General features: G+C 41.4%; 1 long non-coding RNA gene across 1 annotated transcript; it reads right to left on the reverse strand.

Moving 5' to 3' along the window:
- Window positions 1–879: 879 nt before the first annotated feature.
- LOC138680919 (uncharacterized) lies at window positions 880–26,301 on the reverse strand. Its single transcript, XR_011321835.1, has 4 exons — window positions 26,243–26,301; window positions 21,657–21,859; window positions 20,951–20,995; window positions 880–1,815 (listed from the first exon to the last, which is right to left on the reverse strand). It is a non-coding gene; the product is annotated as an uncharacterized lncRNA (long non-coding RNA).
- Between the last annotated feature and the right edge of the window lie 856 nt (window positions 26,302–27,157).

Consider the following 27,157-nt stretch of genomic DNA (forward strand, 5'->3'; position numbering starts at 1 on the left):
ATAGTCACATAGTATATAGCACAGGCCATGTAGTATTTGTCTGCTATATACTACATGGCTCCTATATACTGCGTGGCCTGTGCTATATACTATGTGGCTGCTATATACATACATACATATTCTAGAATACCCAATGCGTTAGAATCGGGCCACCATCTAGTGAATAATAAATAGATTAAAAAAGCAAAAATAAATAATTAAAGTCTGCTATGGCACATTGACTTTAAATGGCTGAGGTCCCTCTAGGTTTTTTCCCCTACCAAGCATAAAGCATGGTGGTAGTGAAGAGCCCTATTTAGGGAGCTGATATCACGTAATTAGACACAATTCTCCTATCAATTTTGCAGTTTATAAATAAGGAATATAGCTTTGACTGTACTATAGACAGCCTACCTACTTTGATGACATACTTTTCGTTTACCTCTAATTATGGAATTCCCTCATTCATTCTCTACAGTGGCACTGCCAAGGAACTTTACTTTTAGCAAGACCAAATCCTTCTTGAGTTGTTATTGATTCCTCCTTAGGCATAGCATAATGTTCATTAAGATTGATACTTAGATGAAAGTCTCTTACTCATTCAGTTTAGCAATGATTGACATTCTTCTCTGTAGTTTGATCAAATGAGATTTGCTCTCCAAACACTTTACAAAACAATTATTTCATTCTTTCACTGTGAAAAAACTCTAGATTAGCTCTTGCTGAAAAGTTGCTCAATAGCAGATATAACAGCTGAGGTTGTTATTTGCCAGAATTCATGATTAGTCAAAAATACAAATGGAGCTCTGAGCACCTGCACTTCTGGGTCAAGGCGATGGGCAGCAGCATGATGAGGTCACCTTATCATGCTGCTGACTTTCCTGTACTGTATATTAGATGAAGATGTAAAAAAGTAAGTGTTTCAAAGAGCAGAAGAAGCAATGGAGTTTTATGGGATATAGTTATTGTGAGGGTCCAAAGTAGGAAACTCGTAGCTTGGTGATCCTTGCTTCAAGTGACATGTCTGGTTTAATGTGTTGCTCTACAGTTACAAGATCTCTATGTGCTGTTCCTGAAAGAAATATTATAGCTAACATTCCAAAGCTGAAACCTGTATATACGTATATACTAACAGCTGAGATTTTGTAAAAAAAAAGTATCCAATGATTGTGATTTATAAACCTTGGACTTGAGGCTGATTTATTATACCTACATTGATGAAAGCAACAAACTGTCAGGACAGGAGAGAGACTATTTTCAAGCTGCCAATTGACTGTGAGAAAATTAAAAATCAAGTCAAATCTCAGACTGGCTGCATTGGCGGGCGCAAAGTTTGGAGTTTTTGAGACTGTCAAATTGCGTTAGATCAGGGATGGCAACACAACACTATTGACAATTTTGAGATGCATTGTCACAACGCTACATTGCAATCGTCATGTCGCATGACTCTGGTGACCTTATTTGTATGCCCAGGAGTTATTATAGCTTTAATGATTCATTTTAACTTATGAGTGATGGCTTCATTGTATGACTTTACATGCAGTTATTTTGTTCTGAAGCCTCATAGTTGAAATAGTTGCTCTACAAAAACATCCCAGGAAAAGTGCTTCTTATGTATTTAGATTTTACACAATGGTTTAGACTTCAGCTATGAATGTATTAGGTCTGTCCAGATTTTTATGATCCCGTTCACAGACAATAATCAAAGATTTTACAAATTTAAAAACAATCAATAGCTGGTGTCCTCTTTTCTGACTTCTTTGTAGTAAATGCTTGTAGCGTTGATGAAATAACAATGCGGGATTGTCTTTTCTCTTGTCGGTCCTCTTATTCCTCCTGAAAATAAATATATAAATTGATAAGTGGGCGCTTTGTGTGACACTATTATGGTATGGAGTGATATATCCTATTGAATTTAACACCAAGTTAAATAACAGAAAAGATCTTCCAGAATTATTTTATTTGGAAAAACGGTATTTTGAAGAACAGACCCGAGAGCTGACAATTACTTTTTAAGATCTAGCTTAAAAGAGGTTTTCTTTGCACAAAAAGAAAAATCAATCTGGCTGTCCCAATATTGCGTTCCTAAGACCCCCCTGGTACCTTCATGTTCCTATTTTAGCTCCCCATTCAGCCTTCTGCAGCAATTCTTGTGGTTTGTTAATGTTTACTACCTTAAATTATTGCCAGCTGTCCATCTCTGCCTCTATATTACATTTCCCAAGAGGCAATCCTTTTTGGCCATTCAGCAGAACTGTCTCGGTCCACAGTTCCCTCTCCCTCTCTCCTTCAATGCTCACCCACACTATTTACAAAGCATCATCCTGAGACTTCTACAGTCTCAAGATGGAAAAATTGCTGTCCGCAGTTTCTCCCTCCTAATGTTACTCCAACTTAACTCGCTATGTACTAAATTGAGACTCAACAACGTTATTAGTTGTGACACTGGTCCCACACAGTTGTAGTGTACAATGGGGGAGCAATGAGTAAGTTAATGGATTCATTTATTATGTAATTTAGCCATCCTGAACACCCTTTCTGGTCACCAATTTATAATCATGTTCTCCCTCCCAGTATATGTTCCCGGAGTGGCAGAAACTGAGCCTACCAAAGCAGCAATGATGATTACTTATTTTTAATTTTTATTATTTTATTTAACCCATTCCCTACTGTTAGTGACATTTTAGAATTAACTTAAAACCCCTGTAAATAAATATATAAAACTCCTTTCAGTGACAAGTTGCACTTCTGAATATTGATGTACAGAATCATATAACAGCGGATCTGATTCATGCTGGTAATAGCGATGATAGGTTCTTATATAAAGCAGTGGACGGCTTTGATGATTTCAGGTCAAAATCATTAATTGTCCTTGATATGGAAATCTCCTGTCTGCGGTTCACACACTTTTCCGTTTCTTCCCCACTTATCCATTAATGTGATAAAATAAAAGCAAAAGAAGAAAGGTTTGAGGTAGCAATTTACTGTGAAGGTTGTGAATTGCACAAGATTGAACAAGTACATTTATGTAATGGACTGCAGCTCAGAGAGATGTGTGAGCGTTGAGTAATGTGCCACGTTTTACAGCTCAGTGGGAAATGTGGCCCCAAACCAAAAGGGATTAGGAAACCATTATACCGCTTTCATGTCTGTGGCTCTGCACTGTGCACGATCTTAAAGCATGACAGTAACCTGCTGAGAGCAAAAGAAAAAGTCCCATTTGCAAAATAAATATTGAAATGGTGGAATTCTATCAGAGGCTGAGACATTATGCTGCTGGATTATTACCTGTCACACAATGCCGAGGACTTGTGTATGGTTTATGGGAAGTAAATCTTAACCGTATGAATGACTCAGTTCCTATGGGCAGTATTGGTTTGTAGGAACACTATTTTACATTGGTGCTTGCAATTTAGGGACTTTTGGGCCTTTCCCCTATCATGGGGATGATCCAATCCAACCTGAGACCTCCCACTGGTAAATGTGATTTATGAAAACCCTGTCCTTTTTGGCTTAAGACATCCCTGAATTTTTGCAGAACTGTTTCTGAAAAAATGTGACTGTCCCATAAAATCCCGTTAGACTGACGGCAGGTGTATTCAATGGAACGTATGGCACATTACAGTGTATTCTAGCACTTTCTGTATTGAGGGTTCAGCAGGGTGTGTGCCTTATGAATCTCAGCTTGCTGGCTTAAGTTATGGGAAATTTTCAAACTGAGTTTTTGACGTCGATTTTGTTTTGAGTAGATCCTGTACAAATTCCATAAAAACTCTTGGAAAACTCTTCCAATTCATTTCTATGGGAAAACTATTGTGCTCGTCATATGAAGTGTCTATTGACCTTTTTTTTGTTCCTAAAGAGGTTCCCTTGGTGGAAGAAAAACAACAAAAACAAAGTGCACGTTACTTCTTTGAAGAAGATGTTGAAGAAACGTCTCCAATTTAGGCACTGTCCAATCAAATGATCGCAAAGGTCACCAGGTAAAAATAATGTTCAAAATTTGTCAAAACTATTTCAAGGAAAAGAAACACCAAAAAAACAAAATAAGTTTCCAGAAGCATTTTTCAAGGAGGTTTTAGAGCAGAAACTGGGTGGAATTTCTGCAAATTCACCTCAACATCTCAAAGTTCCTCAAAAACTTGAAAGTCCTGCTCCAAAAACTCTGCAAATGGACTCCGTGTGCATATAGCCTCTGCTTGAAAAACTCATGGATTTCAGACTTCTCAAAAAAGTCTGTGAGAACATTCCCTATTAGTGCTGCTGCTCCATCTAGCTGGAATTAGTCCCTCATGACGTGTATTTATAAGTCATACAGTGGAATTCGGTTAACTACAATATCAGGGAATGAGAAAGATATGATATTGATGGTGTAACCTAAGGAAATGCTATCAATATCTAATTGGTTGGGTTACGACTATTGACACCTCTCCAATCAGGAGACACAGGTTCTCACCAAGCACTGCGGATCCTCCTTCATTTTACAAGCGCTGCTGTTACTTTTAGGAACGATTTGTCTATTATTGTAGCTCCCTAGCCACCTATCTGAGCTGTAGAGAGCTGCCATACCACACAAAACTATAACCATGAGTATGGAGCAGTATATGGTAAATGATGAAGGAGGGGGGTAACCCTTGATGGAGGAATTGTCATTGCCACTTCTTTAATAAGTTGGTTGCTGAAAGACAGAACCCCCAATTACCTGATTTTAGTGACCTCTTTTAAGGCATGTCTTGTCCTGCCCTTCCGTTGAATAGGAACAGGATTAACAGAACAGAAACCATCACAAGAATGTGAATATGGACCTAATCACCATATTGGCCTAAAAAGCTAATCAACAGAACACTCCAAACTAGCGATAAGAGACTGGAGAACATGGAGTCATGTAGTCTGTGTATTATAATTCAATAAATCTTTATTATTTCACATCAATAATTTTTTTTTATATATATATAAAGGGCGATAGTGCATGCCAAATACATAAAAACAAGATGATTGGAGAAAAGGACTCAGATAATGAAAGTCTAGGGTCAGCACAAGCAGTATCAGGATAGGAGGAAAGCATTTCCTGGGAATATTGGCAACAACAATGTACAGGAATATGGAAATATATCTAGCCAACTTGAAGGGTCAAGGTTAAAACAGAAAGAGGCAAATGAATACCTCAAATAGGCAAAGTAATAGTTATCATACAGCCGTCAATTCAGCAAAGTGACATAATCCCTGTTAGTACCACAACCCTATTTCAATGTCAGTAACCACAGATGGTCAGTCTTACCCATGTATATCCCTTAGTGACTCAAGACTCACAACCCCCCCTCCATTGAAGTAGCTTCATGAGGAAGATGAAAATGGGAAGAGCAATTCAGCCATTGTTTCTTCCTTTCATTTTCACATCATACACAGAAAAACATATGCTATTGAAGCGATACAATGTGTTAGTTTTTTTTTATGAAACACTATTAAAAAATAAATAAAAAAACGAAATGGGCGTAGGTTTTTATTAAAAAAAACAAACAAAACTTAATTTTATCTGTTTTTAAGATCCCTGACTTAAATCTGGAATAATTTGATTGCTAATGTAAAGCTTTAAAGAGAACCTGTCACCAGATCTTCCTCATGTAAAGTACGGTCAGCACCTGTAAACCATCAGAAAAAAATATGTTTTATTATACTTGCAGATGGCGCCGTCCTGTTCAATGGACGCCTCTGGTCTTCTTATGATCTCCGTCTTCCTTCCCTACTTCATGTGGATGATGGTTCCTATGTCAACTATGCAGTGTTCACCATTGCACTCCTGCACATGCATACTTCGCTCTGTCCTACCGAGAGAAGACCAAAGTACTGTAGTACACATTCCCCGGATTTATGTATGGGTCACCGCTCTCTTTAGCCTTTCCCTGCGTATGTGCACTATAGTAATTTGCTCTACCCTCAACAGGACAGAGAGAAATGCACCTGCGCAAGAGCACAATAGGGGCACTGGGTGGATAACGTAGGACATTTCATCCATATGAATCAGGGAAGGAGGACGGAGACCGTATTAAGGGAAGAGGTGCCGGATCACGACTTGGGAGGGACGCCAATCAGACCAGAGCCCACCATATGTAAATATAATAATAAAAGTTATTTTTTGTGCCATGCAGATTGGATTGGGAACATATATACAACATACTATAATGCTGCAAAAGAGGGCTTACAGGTACTGTCCCTACTTTATATGGGAAAAACCTGGTGACAGGTTCCCTTTAGCACTCTTTATATTCCAAGGCAATAACCATGATAACCTATTCACACTCCCCTCCGTGACTTCGGTCTCGTACCACTCTACGCTGCTGCATACAGGACATTCCAGGCATCCAGGCAACTTAAAAACCTTTGGATCTGCAAACAGCAGGAGTTTGATAATATCCACTATACCAGTAAAATTGTTCTGATGAAGGTCTGGATGTGGACCGAAAATGTTCAAACCTTTTGCTTTATGGATGCACAATAAATAATTTGTTTTTTTCAAGCCACAATACTACTTGAGTGCCAAGTTCTTTTCTATTTTTGGACAATTTTGGGCTGGACGCCCTCCTTGAGCACCTCCCATCCTATATTGTATGAATGCCATGTTTTCACTACTTCAAATTTTAAAATCTGAAATGTTGGCCTACTAAAATGTATGTTCAGTAAATGTACTCAATACTTGGTTGGGGCTCCTTTGCATCAATTACTGCATCAATGCGGCATGGCATGGAGGCGATCAGCCTGTGGCACTGCTGAGGTGTTATGGAAGCCAATGTTACTTTGATAGCAGCCTTCAGCTTGTCATCATTGTTGGGTCTGGTGTCTCTCATCTTCCTCTTGACAATACCCCATATATTCTCTATGAGGGTTAAGGTCAGGAGAGTTGGCTGGACAAACAAGCACAGTGATACTGTTGTTTTTAAAACAGGTATTGGTACTTTTGGCAGTGTGGACAGGTGCCAATCCCTGCTGCTGAATGAAATTTCCAACTCCAAAAAGCTTGTCAGCAGAGGGAAGCATGAAGTGCTCTAAAATTTCCTGGTAGACGGCTGCACTGACTGTAGTAGTAGCACCGCTCTCCACTACCAGCAGGCACTACCAAATAGCGACAGCCAGCCTCCTACTGTACACCTCGCACATCCTCTATAGCGCCGCTCTCCACTACGCTACTAGCAGGCACTATCTCCTAACAAAGGCTAGTCTCCTACTATACGCTCCTTACTGTTATGACCTGGTGGTCAGGACAATAATGGACCTGGTGGTTAAGAGCACACGGAATGACCTGATAGTTACTGATAATAAGGACGAGCTCTGGGACGTGGGAACTCTGCTGACCGCAATCCCTAATCCTATCACACACACTAGAAATAGCCGTGGATTGCGCCTAACGCTCCCTATGCAACTCGGCACAGCCTAAGAAACTAGCTAGCCCTGAAGATAGAAAAATAAAGCCTACCTTGCCTCAGAGAAATTCCCCAAAGGAAAAGGCAGCCCCCCACATATAATGACGGTGAGTAAAGATGAAAATACAAACACAGAGATGAAATAGATTTAGCAAAGTGAGGCCCGACTTACTGAACAGACCGAGGATAGGAAAGGTTACTTTGCAGTCAGCACAAAAACCTACAAAAAGACCACGCAGAGGGCGCAAAAAGACCCTCCGCACCGACTCACGGTGCGGAGGCGCTCCCTCTGCGTCCCAGAGCTTCCAGCAAGCAAGACAACAAATTAAATAGCAAGCTGGACAGAAAAATAGCAAACCCAAGAAATACAAGCTGGAACTTAGCTTCTGATGGGAAGACAGGTCACAAGAACGATCCAGGAGTGAACTAGACCATTACTGGAACATTGACAGGTGGCATGGAGCAAAGATCTAAGTGGAGTTAAATAGAGCAGCAGCTAACGAATTAACCTCGTCACCTGTGAAACTCAGAAACACCCACCAGAGGAAGTCCATGGACAGAACCAGCTGAAGTACCATTCATGACCACAGGAGGGAGCCCGACAACAGAATTCACAACACCTTACGTTTATTACTATAGGGCCACTCTCAACTATGCTATCAGCAGGCACTACCTCGTAACAAGGGCTAGCCTCCAACTGTTCGCCTCCTACATTTATGACTATAGTGCCACTCTCCACTACACTTTCAGCAGACATTGCCCCTCACTGAGCGCCTCCTACATTTGGTATAGCGCCGCTATTCTCTACGCTTTTTACAGGCCCTATTGCCTGGCCGCCATTAGCTTCCTATTGAAGGCTTCATACATCTATTATAGCGTATTAAGATTAAGAACCCGGTTGGGTTCGAAACGTCCATTTGTATACGCTTTCTGCTGTATTTGCACTGTTATCGTTGATGTCTTTATACATGAATAAATTTCTATGTGATATATTTGCAACATATTCCACCTGTGAGTGCGGTGTATTTCCTTCTTATTGTAGTCTTGATAAAACATAGTGGACCTACACCAGCAGATTACATGGCTCCCCAAACCATCACTGATTATTGAAACTTCACATTAGACCTCAAGCAGCTTGGATTGTGTGCCTCTCCACTCTTTCTCCAGACTCTGGGACCTTGATTTCCAATTAAAATACTTTCATCTGAAAACAACACCTTGGACCACTGAGCAACAGTCCAGTTCTTTTTCTCTTTGGCCCAGGTATGCGACACTTGTAGCCCATGTCCTGGATACCTCTGTGTGTGGTGGCTCTTGAAGCAATGACTCCAGCAGTCCACTCCTTGTGAATCTCCCTCAAATTTTTGAATGACCTTTTCTTAACAATCCTTTCAAAGCTAAGCTGCGGTTATCTAGGTTGCTTGTGCAATTTTTTCTGCCACACTTTTTCCTTCCATTCAACTTTCCATTAATATGCTTGGATAGAACACTCTGTGAACAGCCAGCTTCTTTAGCTATGACCTTTTGTGGCTTACCCTCCTTGTGGAGTGTGTCAATGACTGACTTCTGGACATCTGTCAAGTCAGCAGTCTTCCCCATGATTGTGGAGCCAACTGAAACAGACTTAGGGACCTTTCTAAATGCTTAGGAAGCCTTTGCAGGTGATTTTTGTTAATTATTCTAATTTACTGAGATAATTACTTTTGGGTTTTCCTTGGCTGTAAGCCATAACCATCCACATTAACAGAAATAAACACTTTAAATAGATCAGTCTGTTTGGGATATATTACACCCGTTTTATATATTATTTTTTTCTACTTGCATACAGTTAGGGCCAGAAATATTTGGACAGTGACACAATTTTCGCGAGTTGGGCTCTGCATGCCACCACATTGGATTTGAAATGAAACCTCTACAACAGAATTCAAGTGCAGATTGTAATGTTTAATTTGAAGGGTTGAACAAAAATATCTGATAGAAAATGTAGGAATTGTACACATTTCTTTACAAACACTCCACATTTTAGGAGGTCAAAAGTAATTGGACAAATAAACATAACCCAAACAAAATATTTTTATTTTCAATATTTTGTTGCAAATCCTTTGGAGGCAATCACTGCCTTAAGTCTGGAACCCATGGACATCACCAAACGCTGGGTTTCCTCCTTCTTAATGCTTTGCCAGGCCTTTACAGCCGCAGCCTTCAGGTCTTGCTTGTTTGTGGGTCTTTCCGTCTTAAGTCTGGATTTGAGCAAGTGAAATGCATGCTCAATTGGGTTTAGATCTGGAGATTGACTTGGCCATTGCAGAATGTTCCACTTTTTGGCACTCATGAACTCCTGGGTAGCTTTGGATGTATGCTTGGGGTCATTGTCCATCTGTACTATGAAGCGCTGTCCAATCAACTTTGCAGCATTTGGCTGAATCTGGGCTGAAAGTATATCCCGGTACACTTCAGAATTCATCCGGCTACTCTTGTCTGCTCTTATGTCATCAATAAACACAAGTGACCCAGTGCCATTGAAAGCCATGCATGCCCATGCCATCACGTTGCCTCCACCATGTTTTACAGAGGATGTGGTGTGCCTTGGATCATGTGCCGTTCCCTTTCTTCTCCAAACTTTTTTCTTCCCATCATTCTGGCACAGGTTGATCTTTGTCTCATCTGTCCATAGAATACTTTTCCAGAACTGAGCTGGCTTCTTGAGGTGTTTTTCTGCAAATTTAACTCTGGCCTGTCTATTTCTGGTATTGATGAATGGTTTGCATCTAGATGTGAACCCTTTGTATTTACTGTCATGGAGTCTTCTCTTTACTGTTGACTTAGAGACAGATACACCTACTTCACTGAGAGTGTTCTGGACTTCAGTTGATGTTGTGAACGGGTTCTTCTTCACCAAATTAAGTATGCGGCGATCATCCACCACTGTTGTCATCCGTGGACGCCCAGGCCTTTTTGAGTTCCCAAGCTCACCAGTCAATTCCTTTTTTCTCAGAATGTACCCAACTGTTGATTTTGCTACTCCAAGCATGTCTGCTTTCTCTCTGATGGATTTTATCTTTTTTTTCAGCCTCAGGATGTTCTGCTTCACCTCAATTGAGAGTTCCTTTGACCGCATGTTGTCTGCTCACAGCAACAGCTTCCAAATGCAAAACCACACACCTGGAATCCACCCCTGACCTTTTAACTACTTCATTGATTACAGGTCAACGAGGGAGACGCCTTCAGAGTTAATTGCAGCCCTTAGAGTCCATTGTCCAATTACTTTTGGTCCCTTGAAAAAGAGGACGCTATGCATTACAGAGCTATGATTCCTAAACCCTTTCTCCGATTTGGATGTGGAAACTATCATATTGCAGCTGGGAGTGTGCACTTTCACCCCATATTATATATATAATTGTATTTCTGAACATGTTTTTGTAAACAGCTAAAATAACAAAACTTGTGTCACTGTCCAAATATTTCTGGCCCTAACTGTACATTCCTGTGTTATTGAAGTATTTACTTTTTTGTTTTATCACATAGTATAGCGCCGCCAAGTAGATGAGACTATTATTCAAGTAGATGAGACTATTATTCTTACCATGTGTCTCAGATCACAGCTCCATGGATCAAAACATGAAAATGTTATGGTTCTCAGAAAATAGTTACAATGGCAAAAATTAATGTACCGTATTTCCCGGCGTATAAGATGACTTTTTGACCCCTAAAAATTGTCCCAAAAGTCGGGGGTCATCTTATACGCAGGGTACGGCGTGTGCAGGGAGCGATCCTGCATGTCAGCGTGTAGTTCCCAGGGTCTGGAGGAGAGGAGACTCTCCTTCAAGCCCTGAGATCCATATTAATTTAAAAAGTAATAAAAAATAAAAAACATGGATATACTCACCCTTGGACGGCCCCTGGCTCACAGCGCTGCTAGCGTCTCCCTCAGTTCCTTAGGAATGCAGTGAGTGAAGGACCTTCGATGACGTCGCGGTCAGGTGACCGGTCACCTGACCGCTCATGTGACCGCGACGTCATTGAAGGTCCTTCACTCACTGCATTCCTAAGGAATGGAGGGCGACGCTAGCAGCGCTGTGAGCCAGGGGCCGTCCAAGGGTGAGTATATCCATGTTTTTTATTTTTATTCTTTATTTTTTACATGAATATGGATCCCAGGGCCTGAAGGAGAGTTTCCTTTCCTCCAGACCCTGGGAACCACACGCCGTATAAGATGACTGGGCGTATAAGATGATCCCCGTCTTATACGGCGGGCATATCCCAAATACCATATTTTATATGGAAAAGTTGGGGGTCGTCTTATACGCCCAGTCGTCTTATACACCAGAAAATACGGTATATGAGTTTTGGATTTTCTTTCCACCATTTAAATGAAAACAGAAATTGCTGTCATCGTAATCGCACTGACCTGACCTGGAAAAATGCTTTTACAGATCAATGAATGCCATAAAAACTAAACTGCAAAATCAGTTGAAGAATTGGGTTTTTTTTTGCAATTTTACCACAGTTTAAATTTTGGAATTGCATGGTATCTTAGATGGTATGATTCAAGAGTAAAATTCAGCCCACTGGAAACAAGCGTTCATATGGCTAAGTCGGAGGGAAAAAATCAAAAAGCAACAGATCTTGGAGGAGGAAAAAATGAAAATGTAAAAATGAAAAATTACTCAGAACTTAAGAGGTTAAAGGCAATTTCTAATCTGATTAATGTAACCTAAACTATGGTCAGTATGAATCAGACACTGACAACATTATTGCGGCTGTGTATGTTTTACTGTGTATGTTTTACTTATTAGGACCATCCATAATTTGCATAGTTTTAGGCGCTCGCTCAAAACACATTTGTTCAGAGCGGCCTATCACGTTCACTAATCAAAGTTATGTTATGTTTGTGTGTGTGTAGTCCATTCACTATCCCCATCTATTCCCCAACCCCTGAAGATGGCTGGACCATGATTGTAAATACATCATTGTAAATACACACCTGTACTTTGTATCTCCCCCACCTCATTGTAGATTGTAAGCTCTCACGAGCAGGGTCGTCTTATTTTGCTTTAATTATTGTATTGTTAACGTTGTTACTTATGACTTTTGTGTTTGAAACTGTAAAGCGCTGCGGAATATGTTGGCGCTATATAAATAAAGATTATTATTATTATTACTCTGAATCAATGCTAAGAAAACATATTTTCAAGAGCTGGCTCGAAGCAACACTTTTCAGATAACTTCAGATGGAAGCATTTGTCTCTTTTATTTCCCTGTTCGATAAAGTGATCTGTTATAGTGCTATCAGTTTTTAAACTTAAGATGAATGGATAAAAATGTGTTAAAAAAGAGAACTTGCCAGGTCCCCTGTGCCCAGGACCACCAGGAGTTGTATCTGCGACTGTAAATACCCTATCTAACAAGATTTGAACTTCTTTTTGACTCTTGCATCTTATTATAAAAGTGTGGACCTCCAACTTATGCTAAAGATTATAAACCCTAGTTTAAGCCTTTTTTAGACAGTACTTTTTTTTCATTTTAGTGACCTAGTAAAAGTAACGGTTTAATATAAACTCTCACATGACATCACCACACGAACACTGCCGGAAAAAGCCAAAGACTGCCGAGTGCAATGAAAAAGGTAATGAGCAGCCCCGAGAGGAGATAGGAGATGGGAGGACGTGTCGCTGGACAGGTAAGTATAATTATAATGTTTATTATTAATTTTATTCTTTCTTTTACAGCCCCCCCGCCCCTTCCCATATCTGTAAAGTCCAACCTCGGGGTTCAGACGCAAGGACGCGCCATCTCCCGCCTCGAACTCTACAGAAAATCTTGGGTGAACCTGCCGATCCTGATCATCGGGGGGTTCGCCCATCACTAATTGTGATAGTAGACAAGGATCAGAAGACAACAATGATAATAAATGTGGCAGTGCCAAATGGCAGCAACATCAGAAAGAAGGAATATGAGAAGCTGGAAAAATACCAGGGCCTCAAAGGAGAACTGGAGAAGATGTGGAAGGTGAAGGCAATAGTGCTTCCAGTGGTGATATCAGCTCTTGGAGCAGTGACCCCTAAGTTGGGAAAACGGCTGAACCAGATCCCAGGAGCAACATCTGTCTCTCTGTCCAGAAAAGCGCAATGCTGGGAACAACTAAGATCCTATACAGAACCTTCAAACTCCCAGGCTTCTGGTAGGGGACCCGAGAATGAGAAAGGACAAAAAAAGACTACACCCATTGGTGGGTGAGAAGGAAGTTTTATATATATATACTAGATAGAGGCCCAATGCTATCGCATCAGGAAGGCAGTAATGTCACGATGGGGACAGGCTTTGCAGCTCTGAGAATCTCTCCCCCCAATGTGCTCACCCACATATCCACTCTCTCTTTCCCTATGTGTTGTCTTTTCCCATCTGTGCTCTCTTTTGACGTGTGCTATGTTCTCCCTTCAAAGACAATACTGACATTACTGCAGGAGATCACAGAGGAAACATTTTGTGAGGTAAAATATTGTTTAAAAACAGTGAAACATCTTACTTGACAAAATAAATCCTCTGTTATCCACTGCTGTAATGCCAGTATTGTCTTTTGCTTCCTCTCCTGCCCAGGAGATGTGGTATGCTACGTACACAGTCAGACACAGACAATTTTTAAAATGAGCTTTCGTTCGTGGGAAAACCCCTTTAATGTGACCGGTTTCCTCTGCCTGTAAACACGTCGTGCATCTGCCACCAGGATCAGCCAAATGATTCACTGCGCCTGTGCTGAATTTGAGCAGGCGCAGTAAATCAGACCGCCGACATCTTTGTGCAGACAGATAGCAGCGGTCACATTAAAACTGCATATGCGCTCCTCCTGTACAAAGTTGGCGGTGGTTAGTGAATCACTCGGCTGATCCCAGCAGCGGCATGTTCTCGACGGTCTTCTGCTGTTTGTGCCAAGCAAGAGGCTGCGTATGGCATATACAGTGTGTGTGTGGTGCATACGGCGTATACAGTGTGTGTGTGGTGCGTACAGCATATACAGTGTGTGTTTGTGTGTGAGTGTGTGTGTGATGCGTACGGCGTATACAGTGTGTGTCTGTATGTGGTGTGATGGTGTTCTGCTGGTGGTACCGCGCAAGAGGCTGGTACCACCAGCAGTTTCCATATTGAGACACCCATCACTTGGGTGTCCCAATATGGAGGTCGGTGAACTTCTGCCGCTTGGAATTCTGGGATCCGGTTACATCTGGACGGAACAGGATGTGGAGACATTACAAGGTAAGTACATATTAAGATAATATAAAAAATATGTTATTTTCTTATGATACGCTTTGCTATGTGATTTTGAAAAAATATATGTACACTTTGCCCACAAATGTATTTACACATTAAGCCAAAATATATATCTGCTTATTTACTTGATACTTATTTAACCCCTTAGCGACCGCCGATACGCCTTTTAACGGCGGCCGCTAAGGGTACTTAAACCACAGCGCCGTTAATTAACGGCGCTGTGGAAAAAGTGTATAGCGCCCCCCACAGGCCGATTTTCTCCGGGGTCTCGGCTGCCGAGGGTAGCCGAGACCCCAGAGAACATGATTCGGGGGGTTTTTAACCCTCCCCGCATTTGCGATCGCCGGTAATTAACCGTTTACCGGCGATCGCAAAAAAAAAAAAAAAAAAGCGATCTCTTTTTAATTTCTCTGTCCTCCGATGTGATCGCACATCGGAGGACAGAGAAAAGGGGTCCCAGATGGCCCCCCAATACTCACCTAGCTCCCCCGATGCTCCTCGTGTCTCCCGGTGGGCGCCGCCATCTTCAAAATGGCGGGCGCATGCGCAGTGCGCCCGCCGGCCGGCATCGGGAGAATCTTTGGGGTCTCGGCTGCCTGGGGTAGCCGAGACCCCAAAGAGCATGATCGGGGGTCGGTTTTAGCGACCCCTGTTTTGCGATCGCCGGTAATTAACTGTTTACCGGCGACCGCAAAAAAAAAAAAAAAAAAAAAAAAAAGTAAAGTGTAATTCTCTGTCCTCTGATGTGATCGCACATCAGAGGACAGAGAAATAGGGGGATTCGGGGACCCTAGCATACTCACCTAGGTCCCTGGATCCTCTTGCTGCTCCTCCTGGCCGCCGGCAGAAGAACATGGCGGACGCATGCCCAGTGCGCCCGCCATCTGTCTCCATCTGCCGGCCGGCAGGAGAACAGCGGTTAGGGCTAAAATTAGGGTTAGGGTTAGGGGTAGGGTTAGGGGTAGGGGTAGGGTTAGGGGTAGGGTTAGGGTTAGGGGTAGGTTAGGGGTAGGGTTAGGGTTAGGGGTAGGGTTAGGGGTAGGGTTAGGGTTAGGGGTAGGGTTAGGGGTAGGGGTAGGGTTAGGGGTAGGGTTAGGGTTAGGGGTAGGGTTACGGCTAGGGTTAGGTTAGGGGTAGGGTTAGGTTAGGGGTAGGGTTACGGCTAGGGTTAGGTTAGGGGTAGGGTTAGGGGTAGGGTTAGGGGTAGGGTTAGGGGTAGGGTTAGGTTAGGGGTAGGGGTAGGGGTAGGGTTAGGGCTAGGGTTGGGGCTAAATTTAGGGTTAGGGTTGGGGCTAAATTTAGGGTTAGGGTTGGGGCTAAATTTAGGGTTAGGCTTCTTTCACACTTACGTCGGTACGGGGCCGTCGCAATGCGTCGGCCTGACATACCGACGCACGTTGTGAAAATTGTGCACAACGTGGGCAGCAGCTGTAGTTTTTCAACGCATCCGCTGCCCAATCTATGTCCTGGGGAGGAGGGGGCGGAGTTACGGCCACGCATGCGCGGTCAGAAATGGCGGATGCGACGTACAAAAAAACGTTTCATTGAACGTTTTTTTGTGCCGACGCTCCGCCAAAACACAACTGATCCAGTGCACGACGGACGCGACGTGTGGCCATCCGTCACGATCCGTCGGCAATACTATGGGCAAAAAACGCATCTTGCGGGCACATTTGCAGGATCCGTTTCTTGTCCAAAACGACGGATTGCGACGGAATGCCAAACAACGCAAGTGTGAAAGTAGCCTTAGGGCTAGGGTTAGGGTTTGGGCTAAAGTTAGGGCTAGGGTTGGGGCTAAAGTTAGGGTTAGAGCTGGGATTAGGTTTAGGGTTTGGATTAGGGTTGGTATTAGGGTTAGGGTTGGCATTAGGGTTACGCTTGGGATTAGGGTTAGGTTTGGGATTAGGGTTAAGGTTAGGGTTGTGATTAGGGGTGTATTGGGATTAGGGTTAGGTTTGAGGTTAGGGTTGAGATTAGGATTAGGGGTGTGTTGGATTTAGGGTTTTGATTAGGGTTATGGTTAGGGTTGACATTAGGGTTGTTTTGGGGTAAGGGTTGTGATTATGGTTAGGGTTAGTGATTAGGATTATGGATCAGGTTGGGATTAGGGTTAGGGGTTGGAGCTAGAATTGGGGGGTTTCCACTGTTTAGGTACATCAGGGGGTCTCCAAACACGACAGCCAATTTTGCGCTCAAAAAGTCAAATGGTGCTCCCTCCCTTCTGAGCTCTGCCGTGCGCCCAAACAGTGGGTTACCCCCACATATGGGGCATCAGCGTACTCGGGATAAATTGGACAACAACTTCTGGGGTCCAATTTCTCTTGTTACCCTTGTGAAAATAAAAACTTGGGGGCTACAAAATCTTTTTTGTGAAAAAAAAAAATATTTTTTATTTTCACGACTCTGCATTCTAAACTTCTGTGAAGCACTTGGGCATTCAAAGTTCTCACCACACATCTAGATAAGTTCCTTGGGGGGTCTAGTTTCCAAAATAGGGTCACTTGTGGGGGGTTACTACAGTTTAGGTATATCAGGGGCTCTGCAATCGCAACATAATGCCCACAGACCATTCTATCAAAGTCTGCATTCCAAAAAGGCGCTCCTTCCCTTCCGAGCTCTGCCGTGCGCCCAAACAGTGGTTTACCCCCACATATGGCACATCAGCGTACTCGGGATAAATTGGACAACAACTATTGCAGTCCAATTTCTCCTGTTACCCTTGTGAAAATAAAAACTTGGGGGCTACAAAATCTTTTTTGTGAAAAAAAAAAATATTTTTTATTTTCACGACTCTGCATTCTAAACTTCTGTGAAGCACTTGGGCATTCAAAGTTCTCACCACACATCTAGATAAGTTCCTTGGGGGGTCTAGTTTCCAAAATGGGGTCACTTGTGGAGGGTTTCTACTGGTTAGGTACATCAGGGGCTCTGCAAATGCAACATAATACCCGCAGACCATTCTATCAAAGTCTGCATTCCAAAACGGCGCTCCTTCCTTCCGAGCTCTGCCGTGCGCCCAAACAGTGGTTTACCCCCACATATGGGGTACCAGCATACTCAAGACAAATTTGACAACAACTTTTGGGTTCCAATTTCTCTTGTTACCCTTGTAAAAATAAAAACTTGGGGGCTACAATATCTTTTTTGTGGAAAAAAAAATATTTTTTATTTTCACGGCTCTGCATTATAAACTTCTGTGAAGCACTTGAGCATTCAAGGTTCTCACCACACATCTAGATAAGTTCCATGGGGGGTCTAGTTTCCAAAATGGGGTCACTTGTGGGGGATTTCTACTGTTTAGGCACATCAGGGGCTCTCCAAACGCGACATGGCGTCCGATCTCAATTCCAGCCAATTCTACATTGAAAAAGTAAAACGGCACTCCTTCTCTTCCAAGCTCTGCGGTGCGCCCTAACAGTGGTTTACCCCCACATATTGGGTATCAGCGTACTCAGGAGAAATTGCACAACAACTTTTGTGGTCTAATTTCTCCTGTTACCCTTGTGAAAATAAAAATTTGTGGGCAAAAAGATCATTTTTGTAGAAAAAATTCGATTTTTTTTTTTCACGGCTCTACGTTATAAACTTCTGTGAAGCACATGGGGGTTCAAAGTGCTCGCCACACATCTAGATAAGTTCCTTAAGGGGTCTAGTTTCCAAAATGGTGTCACTTGTGGGGGGTTTCCACTGTTTAGGCACATCAGGGGCTCTCCAAACGCGACATGGCGTCCAATCTCAATTCCAGCCAATTCTACATTGAAAAAGTAAAACGGCGCTCCTTCACTTCCAAGCTCTGCGGTGCGCCCAAACAGTGGTTTACCCTCACATATGGGGTATCGACGTATTCAGGAGAAATCGCACAACAACTTTTGTGGTCTAATTTCTCCTGTTACCCTTGTGAAAATAAGAATTTGTGGGCAAAAAGATCATTTTTGTGTAAACAAAAGCGATTTTTTTATTTTCACGGCTCTACGTTATAAACTTCTGTGAAGCACTTGGGGGTTCAAAGTGCTCACCACACATCTAGATAAGTTCCTTAAGGGGTCTAGTTTCCAAAATGGTGTCACTTGTGGGGGGTTTCCACTGTTTAGGCACATCAAGGGCTCTCCAAACGCGACATGGCATCCAATCTCAATTCCAGCCAATTCAACATTGAAAAAGTAAAACGGCGCTCCTTCACTTCTAAGTTCTGCGGTGCGCCCTAACAGTGGTTTACCCCCACATATGGGGTATTGGCGTATTCAGGAGAAATTGCATAACAAAATTTATGGTTACATTTCTGTTTTTACACTTGTGAAAATAAAAAAAATGGTTCTGAATTAAGATGTTTGCAAAAAAAAGTTAAATGTTCATTTTTTCCTTCCACATTGTTTCAGTTCCTGTGAAGCACGTAAAGGGTTAATAAACTTCTTGAATGTGGTTTTGAGAACCTTGAGGGGTGTAGTTTTTAGAATGGTGTCACACTTCATTATTTTCTATCATATAGACCCCTCAAAATGACTTCAAATGTGATGTGGTCCCTAATAAAAAATGGTGTTGTAAAAATGAGAAATTGCTGGTCAACTTTTAACCCTTATAACTCCCTAACAAAAAAAAATTTTGTTTCCAAAATTGTGCTGATGTAAAGTAGACATGTGGGAAATGTTATTTATTAACTATTTTTCGTGACATATCTCTCTGATTTAAGGGCATAAAAATACAAAGTTTGAAAATTGCAAAATTTTAAAAATTTTCGCCATATTTCCGTTTTTTCATAAATAATCGCAAGTAATATCGAAGAAATGTTACCACTAACATGAAGTACAATATGTCACGAAAAAACAATCTCAGAATCAGCGGGATCCGTTGAAGCGTTCCAGAGTTATAACCTCATAAAGTGACAGTGGTCAGAATTGCAAAAATTGGCTCGGTCATTAAGTACCAAATTGGCTCTGTCACTAAGGGGTTAAACGGTCCTTACAATTATCTGCCTCTGGTCTAAAAGCAAACAAGCCATATTAAAAAAACACATAAAATCTGAAATGGAAGAGTTCCTCTAAAATTACAAATTTTACTAAATATAACTCAACATGTCATTTTTTACTTATCAGTTGGAATGGGTAATTTTCTACGCCCTTTTAATTTTTTTTAAACCTTTGCTAAATACTTCCCTTTTCAGTTTATATTCTCTTAGCCTGAAATCGGCAACCAAATGGCTTTTGGCAAAGTTATCTAAGAGATCTATTTAGTAATGTAGGTTCCAATCCTTCCGCTTCAAGCCAAATGATGTCCTCGTGGCATCCATCCAGAGTGATTCCCTCATGTAAAGTAGATGTAACAATCCGTGTGCCAGTTTAGGAATTATTGCTAAAACCTCACACATTCAGAGTTCAGTAAGGACAAGGTTGAAAAGAGCCATTTTAGAAAACATGAGTCTACATCTTCATCTCTGTGGGAAGAAAAAGATGCAGAAGAAGAAATTGCTTCAGCATTGATCACATTAGCCTAGGGCTATATACGTCTAGAATGCTTCAAACATTCAATTTTGTCATTAAATGTATTTTCTGAATATGAACGTAGAATGTTTGAGCTAGGTTCATTCAGAGTATAAAGCTGAGCACAAAAGGAAGTATCGAGCTCTTACCATGTAATAGCCCTACTTTCTGGAGTAAAAAAAAAAAATTATCCATATCCACCCACACATCAAAGTAAACTTTTTCTTCTAGGTCTTACGTGAATGACTGTGATATACCTTCATTTTATTTTTTCATTTTTTTTTTCCAATCGGCTAATCATATGCATTTACCTAATTGGATCCAGACAGCTCGGATTCATGTTCGAGAAAATGCCAAGCTTCCTTTTGGCACTTTCTCTTCACTTTCTTGTGTTCAGCTGCAAGACTGTCAACTAAAATAAGACTCTGCTCTTCAACTTGTTAGGGATCAGATCAAAGAAGAATCTTCTTTCATCCCCTTGTAGTTTAATCCCTTACCTGTCAAAGTCCATTATTTCAAAAGAAGTCTTTTAATTTTAACAAGTATATAACTTGAATAAAACTAAAGGCGAAGCCACAAACTTTATTCTTTTTTTTTTTTTTTCATTTCTTTTTTTTCCCCTTTTTTATTTAAATAAATCAACATTGCCACAAATTCTGCTAGGAGATTGTTAAAATGGGGCAGGAAGCAAGTAATAGTCATTTCGTATGCAGTAGTGGAGAGGGAACGGTGAGACCAATTTTGTTTTGTTGATTTCTCCTTGGAACTTGAACATATGGTTTCTTTAATATGTAGCAACCGATGGTGTGAACTCACCCAGTCGTTTCAGCAATGGATCACTACCGCTCACAGAGCTTCAAGCTGCAAAAAAGGAAAAGTTACTATCAGAGCAAAAATGAATGGTGGTGGTGGTACCTCCTCCGCATAGAGGAAAGTGAGGATATTCATGTCTTAACTTGTTTTTCACATTAGTTGTAGCCTACTCACAATTATTTTAAGGGGTTCTCACCAGTGCCATAATTAGAGTCTAATGGGCCCATGGAAAAATTTGGGCAGTGTGACCCTTATAAAAAAATTATACAAATAAAATATATGAATGTGATAAAAAAAAACACCAAATACAGTAATTAAGTAATGGGCCTAAAAATACAGTCAAATAGGTCACTGATCACAAATATTATGCCTATACTAGTAATGAATAAAACCCACAATATCAAGACCAATATACCAATAACACCACAAACAATAAACAAATAATGCCGCCAAATCATCACCATATATTACCACATAGTGTCTGAATATAACCACCATGCTATTACTGAGCAAAACTGTCACTATACACATAGCAATATACAAATAAATAATCCAACATAGCAAAGAAAATCCAGGCACCAGTACCTGGATTCTGGTGTATAACAGCCCAGCACAATAGCATGATGAAAATCTAGGAGGTGAAGAAACCCGGGTGCTTGCCGGGGAAAAGAAAACCACAATGTCCAGAAAAAGAAAATTCAGCACTCACCATTCCAGATGCAATCCTTTATTCTGGGACGTGAACACATGGAGGCGGGGGATGTAAGTGTGTGAGTGTAGACAGGCTGTTTCGTGCTGCGTGCGCTTCCACGGGTCCAAAGGTGAGGAGGAAGTGACGGGGATCCTAACCTATATTGTGGATTAACCCTCCTGATTGCTTCAGAGCTATACTAACAGGTGCCACCCTCTCACCTTCCAAGATAAAAAAAAACAGTAAAGTGAGCTACAACAAATAAAGTTAAAACCTTACAATCAAATTATCTTCTAAAAAGCATTCATATCAAATTTATTGGGCCCTTGTGCCGTGAATGCATAATCCACCTGGCTCCTCCCATGGCAGGCAATTTGACCCTTTCTAATCCTCCAACGCTCATCTGCATGCAAATCTCGCATGTGCTGAATTATCGTATATACTCGAGTATAAGCCGACCCGAGTATAAGCCGAAGCACCTAATTTTGCCACAGAAAACTGGGTAAGCTTATTGATTCGAGTATAAGCCGGGTGTGCATTGTCCCCTCATCCTTGTCATGCTATGCGTGGCTTCCCCTGTTGCTGTCCAGCTATGCATGGCTCCCCCCGTCGCTGTCCTAGTATGTGGCTCCCCCATCCTGTCTTGGTATGTGGCTCCCCCGTTTTGTCCTGGTATGTGTGGTACCCCAGTTCTGTCCTGCTATGTGTGGCTCCTCCCTTCCTGTTCTGGTGTGTGTGGCTCCCCTGTCCTGTCCTGCTATGTGTGGCCTCCGCCCGTCCTGGTATGTGTGGCTCCCCCTGTTATATGCATGGCTCCCCCGTTCTCACATGGCTCACCCACCATCCCATCGTTGTATGCATGGCTCACTCTCCCCCCCTGTCCTACTCATCCTCCTCGCGCCATCGTTGCATCTCCATTGTCCCAGCATGGCAGCTCTCCTGTGCGTGGTACCGCTTATTAAGGTAATGAATATGCACTCCACGCCTATGGAAGTGGAGGCGCATTCATATTAATTGGATTCTGTTTTGAGATGGTTATGTACGAGGGCCACTGGGAACTTGTAGTTTGTGCACATGCGCTATACAAATGGGTGAATGTCACTGAATACAATCCAACTATGCATATGCACTTTAGTTGTTCATTCTATCCAGGCTCTGAGCTACATAGCTCATTAAAAGCATTCAGAGAAAAAAAAATGAACGAGTCACGATCTTAGCACAGGCAGTTTTAAGTATTTTCCTGTATTGTTTTGGTTTTCTGGGTGATGCACACAGCTCTCTGCATTCATAGGTTTTCTTCCCTGAATTACTTAAATTGTTGATATCAGGTATTTTTGTGGATCTACCGCATACCCAGCTCTTCATTCCCAGGGTGCTGATTGAGGTTCCTCTTTTTGCCTACCTCTCTCTTTCATTCTACTGTATATGTATGAATTGTTTAATTTATTATCAATAAAATAATGGTTATTTTTTTATATTGATGAAGTCAGAACTAAATTTTTCAACTTCTATATTAATCAAAACAACAGTATTAACACATTAAGGGTACTTATGCCTCAGCGTTGCTTTTTAACATCGCTGAGAAATAAGTATATAGCACAACCCAGCATTGGAAATTCTCCGGGGTCTCGGCTACTGGGGGGGGGGGGATTGCTGAGGCCCCAGAAAACATGATTTGGGTTGGTTTTTACGGCAACCGCAAAATAAAAAAGTCAGATTTCCCATTTAATTTCTCTTCTGATTTGATCGCACATCAGAGGAGAGAGAAATAGGGTCCCCCGACCCCCCCAGTACCTCCTGTGTCCCTGGACCATCCTGCTTCTCCCAGTGATGTCCCGCAGCATCTTCTTCCAGGAACAAAATGGTGCACGCATGCGCAGTGCGCCCGCCGAGATCTGTGGGCTGGCACCTGGCAATAATATGAAATTTTCCTATTGGTTCATTTTGATCACTGTGATAGACCCTCTCAAAATTAAGAAAAAAATAGTAAATCATACCCCCCTTTATCACCACCTTAGTTAGTTAAAAATAATAATTAAAAAATGTACTTAGTTCCATTTTCCATTAGGGTTAGGGTTGGGTTAGAGCTAGGGTTGGGTTAGAGTTAGAGTTGGGCTAGAGTTAGGGTTGGAATAAGGTTAGGGTTGGGCTAGGGTTAGGGTTGGGGCTAGAGCTAGAGTTGCAGTTGGGCTAGGGTTAGTGTTGAGCTAGGGTTAGGGCTAATGTAAGGGTTGAGACTAGGGATAGGGTTGGGCTACAGTTAGGGTTGAGCTAGGGTTAGATTGGGGCTAGGGTTAGGGTCGAGCTAGGATTAGGGTTGTGGTTAGGGTTATGATTAGGGTTGGGATTAGGGTTAGGGGTCTGTTGGGGTTTAGATTGTGGTTAGGGTCATGGTTAGGGTTGGGATTAGGAATAAATTGGGACTAGGATTAGGGTTGTGGTTAGGGTTATGATTGGGGTTGCAATTAGGGTTAGGGGTGTGTTTGGGTTAGGGTTGGAGTTAAAATTGGGGGGTTTACACTGTTTGAGTACATCAGGGGGTCTCCAAACAAAACATTGTGCCCACCTTTGATTCCCACCAATTTTGTGTTCAAAAAGTCAAACAGTGCTCCTTTTCTTCTGAGTCCTGCCATGTGCCCAAACAGTGGCTTTCCCCCACATATGGGGTATCGACGCACTCAGGAGAAATTGCACAACAAATTGTGTAGTCTATTTTCTCCTGATACCCTTGTGAAAATAAAAAAAATGGTTCCAAATAATTTTTTTTGTGAAAAAAGGAAAATGTTCATTTTTTCCTTCCACATTGCTTTAGTTCTTGTGAAGCACCTGAAGGGTTAATAATCTTCTTGAATGTGGTTTTGAGCACCATGAGGGGTGGAGTTTTTAGAATAGTGTCACTTTTGAGTATTTTCAGTTATATAGACCCTTCAAACTCACTTCAAATGTGAGGTGGTCCTTAAAAAAAATGGTTTGGTAAATTTTGTTGGAAAAATTTGAAATTGCTGGTCAACTTTTAACCCTTATAACGTCCTAACAAAAAAAATTATGTTTCCAAAATTGTGCTGATGTAAAGTTGACATGTGGGAAATGCTATTTAATTACTATTTTGTGTGACACCACTCTGATTTAATGGTACAAAAATTAAAAGTTTGAAAATTGCAAAATTTTCTAAATTTTTGGCAAATATCTGTTTTTTCATAAATAAACGCAAGTTATATTGAAGAAAGTTTACCACTACCATGAAGTACAATATATCATGAAAAAACATACTCAGAATCAGTGGGATCCGTTGAAACGTTCCAGAGCAATAACCTCATAAAGTGACAATGGTCAGAATTGTAAAAATTGCATTGGTCATTAAGTACCATATTGGCTCTGTCACTAAGAGGTTAACAAAGATAAGAAGATGGATTCAAGCAACCACTGTCTGGTAAGCTTGACATCAGTGTTGTATAAAATTTTTGAGAGCGCTATTAGAGCTGACAAAAATAGAAAAAAAAATTATACTGCTGGGCCCCATCAATTAGGGGAAAAAAGAAATCCCTGTAAAATGTAACGTTTATTTCTTTAATTTAAAAAAAAAAATAGTTTTAGTAGAGGACAAGATTACATAATGAAGAGACCTAACAACTTTTAGGGTATGTGCACACGTTGCGGATTCTCTGCGGATCCGCAATGTTTTTTGCAGTGCAGAAACGCTGCAGATTCGCAATTGGTTTACAGCCCACTTTGCGGAAAATCCGCTGCAGAAACGCTGCGGTTTAAAAGAAGTAGCATGTCACTTCTTTTTTGTGAATCTACAGCGTTTTTGTACGCATTCCATTATAGAAAACCGCAGGGGTAAAAAACGCAGCAAATCCGCAAGAAAACCGCAGCAAAAACACACAAAAAATGCTGCGGAACAGCACAAGAAACGCGACAAATCATAAGCCTAATCCGCAACGTGTGCACATAGCCTTAGGGTGGTAATTCTCTTCTGGGACTGAGGAGATTCCTGCTCCTCGACTAATGTTCTTCTTCATGTCCTCTGCCAACAGATTGCACTATCTCCATGGTTGTTTCAGACGTGGTCACTCTCATTCTAGGAGCGATCCAAGGAGTGGTGTAAAATGTAAATGACCCAATTTGGTGCATTAAAATCTTGGGTAAATATAGAATTCTGTCCTCAAACTTTTCCTTAAGTGGTAAATTACCATATGCAGCATTTATATTATAGAAATGAGATAGATTAACAGGGAAGCAATACAACAGAGCGGAGAGGAGGTAAAATGACATAATAGAGGTAAAAGTCACAAAAGTCTAATTAAAATGAATAATGAAATACTTTTCTTGTTTGCGGTAATGAAATTAATTGCAGGCTTTGTATTGTAATGAGTTTCATGTTCACTGGGAGGGAAGGAAAAACACAGTCATTGTATCACGCACAACAGGAGCCATAGTGTAGAGGAGGCAGTAAAGCAGGTGCAATATACTAGTAGTCATTTTCACAGCATTGTTTTTATTAGATCGTATTTTAGAAATGTAGATACCTTAAAAAATCACTGACCATGTCTAATCATTTCAGAATTACATAAAACATAACTGATTTGGGAATTAACCCTTACCTCAGCTGCCAATGCCCATCCGGAGTATAGATTCACAGTCTGCTCTGTGTAGTGCTCTGTCATTAAAGAAAATGGCATAACTGTTATCTGGTTCATCAAAATCGATGTGTTAGGTAATCAATGGTTCGAATGGGTACACAGGCCGTGGGCTTTGGTGCAACAGATGGATGAGGCATATAAGACACAGACAGAATTACTGGAAGCAGGTGACATCCTGGAGACCGCCAACAGTAGGGATAATCAAAGTGGAAGGCAGACAGGAGGTGTCGTAGAGACTGCAGAAAAGAAGAAGGGATACTGGAAGCCACAGTCACACAGGAGCAGTGCACTGACAAACTGAAAGTGTTAGGAACACTGAAGTCTTTATACCAAGACATAGGTACAAGTGCTTCTCACTAAATTAGAATATCATCAAAAAGTTAAATTTATTTCAGTACTTCAATACAAAAAGGCGAAACTCATATATTATATAGAGTCATTACAAACAGAGTGATCTATTTCAAGTGTTTATTTCAGGTAATGTTGATGATTGTGGCTTACAGCCAATGAAAACCCAAAAGTGATTATCTGAGTAAATTAGAATAATTAACAAAAACACCTGCAAAGGCTCCCTAAGCGTTTAAAAAGGTCCCTTAGTCTGTTGCAGTATGCTACACAATCATGGGGAAGACTGCTGACTTGACAGATGTCCAGAAGGCAGTCATTGACACACTCCACAAGGAGGGTAATCCACAAAAGGTCATTGCTAAAGAAGCTGGCTGTTCAGAGAGTGCTGTATCCAAGCATAGTAATAGAAAGTTGAGTGGACGGAAAATGTGACGTAGAAAAAGGTGCACAAGCAACCGAGATAACCGCAGGCTTGAAAGGATTGTTAAGAAAAGGCCATTCAAAAATTTTTGGGAGAGCCACCACACA

This window comes from Ranitomeya imitator, chromosome 5 (assembly GCF_032444005.1).
Source record: "Ranitomeya imitator isolate aRanImi1 chromosome 5, aRanImi1.pri, whole genome shotgun sequence".
Lineage (NCBI taxonomy): Eukaryota > Metazoa > Chordata > Amphibia > Anura > Dendrobatidae > Ranitomeya > Ranitomeya imitator.